The sequence below is a fragment of the Leucopleurus acutus genome (genome assembly GCF_964270905.1).
Source record: "Leucopleurus acutus genome assembly, chromosome: 4".
Taxonomy (NCBI): Eukaryota; Metazoa; Chordata; class Mammalia; order Artiodactyla; family Delphinidae; genus Leucopleurus; species Leucopleurus acutus.
The window spans coordinates 37,324,036-37,327,112 of record NC_139146.1 but is presented as its reverse complement, the minus strand read 5'-3'; positions in this window follow the sequence as shown (position 1 = coordinate 37,327,112).

The window sequence follows — 3,077 nt, the reverse complement described above, 5'->3', positions numbered from 1 at the left end:
GAATAATTAATTTAGCAACTTTAATGATGTTGACACGGTGCTACCTTCTGTAGACCTTTAATTAGACATTTATTAGTTTTGCCTTTGCAGCTTGTTTTTATCGTGGTGGAGCCAAAAATTACTTACCCAGGTCTCCCACATTTTTGTTGGAAAGCCCTCCTCACAGCTTGTGAGTTGCAGGCTCTTCCCAAGGTTCCCCCCCACCCCCAGAAAGGTCCCGCCTACGCCAGTCCCGCCTCCGCACTCTGGGGGACGCTTCCCATCCTTCCAGTGTTACGGCTAATAAGTAGCCAGGATTAACCAACTGCTAAGCAATGAGTTTACTCAGGGCAGGAACTAACTGTAACCAAGTGTCAACAACCCTCCTACCGCCGATAGAGGGAGGACGCTTGTCAATATTGATTGAATTGTGACTTTATCATGGAAGTGGGGGGCAGGATGTGAGATAGAAAGTGTTCCAGAAAAGGAGCGGAGAGTCCTGGTGCTGCCACTAATGCTCGGTGTCCCCAGGGATGCCTCTGCCCCTCGCTGGGTCTCAGTTTCCCCTTCTGGGAAATGAAGATGGACCAGGAGATTTCTAATATGATGCTTCTTTCAGTGCTACCATTCTTCAACTGATACGGTTCATGGAGGAGACAGTTTGGTTTCACCCAAATGAGCATTATGGGAAGGGAAGATGCCAAGGTTGGCTTTGGCAAGTGGGGTCAAATAAATGTTTCCAACAGTAGTGGCTTGTGATTCTCTGCATTTTTTCTGGGTGCAGTCTCCCCGCTGCCTCCCACTTTTCTTTGTATCCTTAGCAGATACCGAATGACCTTCCTGTGTTTGTGACCACCAGACTGTAAGCACACGTGCATCTTTACCGAGGGCCCGGCACCAGGCCTGATGCGTTCAGGTGCTTAATCATGGTTGTCAGGGAAGAGCACCTTTTCCAGATGAGGAAACCAAGGTACAAAGAGAGGAAGTGGTCTACCTCGGAAACAATCCAGCTCCCGTGATGTTTCTGCACAACCTTCCCTGGAAGAGGAGGATTTTATGTGTTTGCAAACTGGTGGACTTTGTTACCTGTACCCAAAGCACAAGCTGAGTGAGCTCACTGAGGGGCATTGTTTTCCTACCAGGACAGCTTTCAGGAGAAAAGACAGAGAACTTTCCTCGCTTAGGAAGCTCAGCCCCATTCCTCCTCTAACCATCTTTTTAAAAATTATTATTAATTAATTTATGTATTATTCACTTTGGGTTGCATTGGGTCTTCGTTGCTGTGCGCGGGCCTTCTCTAGTTGTGGCAAGCGGGGGCTACTCTTCGCTGCGGTGCGTGGGCTTCTCACTGCAGTGGCCTCTCCCGTTGTGGAGCATTGGCTCTAGGTGTGTGGGCCTCAGTAGCTGTGGCACGCGGGCCCAGCAGCTGTGGCTCGCAGACTGTAGAGTGCAGGCTCAGCAGCTACGGCGCACAGGCATATTTGCTCTGTGGCATGTGGGATCTTCCCTGACCAGGGCTCGAACCCTTGTCCCCTGCACCGGCAGGCGGGTTCCCAACCACTGCGCCACCAAGGAAGCCCTCCTCTAACCATCTTAACCAGAGGCTTCTGGCTAAAGGCAGCTGTCTGGGAGCCCCGGAGCCCGGGTTCTGGCGCTGACTCTGGCTCTGGTGCAAACATGCTTTGGGATTCAGAGCGGTCCCTCACCCTCTCTACACCTTTGTTTCCTTGGCAATAAACCAGTAGGCTGGACTAGAGCCGTGCTGCTCAAGCACATCATCTGAGGATGTTGTTAAAATGCAGTCTGATTCCGGTGGTCTGAGGTGGGGCTTTTCTAACAAACTCACTGGTGATGATGCCACTTCTGGCTCTGACTTTGAGCCTTGGCATCAGGCAGGTGGAGAGTGACGAACAGTTGCCCGGATTTGGGCCAGCGAGGGCAGTAAAAAATGTGAAATGATGCCAAGGGTCCTTTCAACCAACAGTTACAAAAATCATCATTGTCATTATCATCATCATCATCAACAACAACAACAAACATTTGTGCAGTGCATTTCGCTGTCCAGAGCAGCTGTCACATCCTTGAACCCAGATGACCTCTGCATGCACCCTGGTGGGAGAGGAGGACATGGCTGGGGACTCTATTCAGACCTAGCCAGAGGATCTGGGCAAGAGCACAATAGCCCCCTAAACTATTGTTTCCCCTCGGCCCTTTGATTTTCTTAGCATTTTTTTGGTGTCTGCTCTCTGACCCCGTCTTCCTTTGTCTCCTAATGCTCCTCTTCCCGGTTCCTAATTCTCCCCTCCCCCAACATACTCATACACAATGTCAGGGGGAGAAAATCAGTGCATCCACCCCCAGATTTCCCACTTTTGATCCTCTCTCCCCTCTGAGCAAGTAGAACCCAGCCTCAGGGATTGGAATCTTGACTCATTTCAGGGCAACCTGGGGCAAATCACTTCACCTCCTTAATGTCCCTCTTCTTATTTGTAGATTACAATTACAATGGTAATTTTCCTTAAAGTGGCATTTGTTGACACTATGCTCAGTGACTCCATCCTTACCATAATCCTGGGGAGTAGGAACTATGACTGTCTCCATTTAGTGGATGGGGAAACTGAGGATTTAGGGAGTTTACCGGCCCAAAGTCACCAGCTGGTCAGTGATGGAGTCAGGACATCAAACCATGGCTGATTGACATCAAAGATCACTGTGGATTCACATTCAGTTGTAAGAAATCATACTGAGAGAGCTAGTGCAACCTCTGTGCGGTCTTCCCTAGTGAAAACGTCTTGCAAAGCTATCCTATGATATCAATCAAGATATTGATATTGATGGAATCCACCAAACTTAGATTTCCTCAGTTTTACATGTCCTTATGTGTGTGTGTCTATATACACACACATATATATTTAGTTCTGTGCAATTTTAGCGTATTTGTAGGTCCATGCATTTACCACTACAGTCAAGACACAGAACAACCCCATCACCACAAGGACGCTTCGTGGTACCCATGTATAACCATACCTACTTCTCTTCCCTAACCCTGAATCCCTAACCCTGCAACCACTAAATCTGTTCTCCAGATCTATAATTTT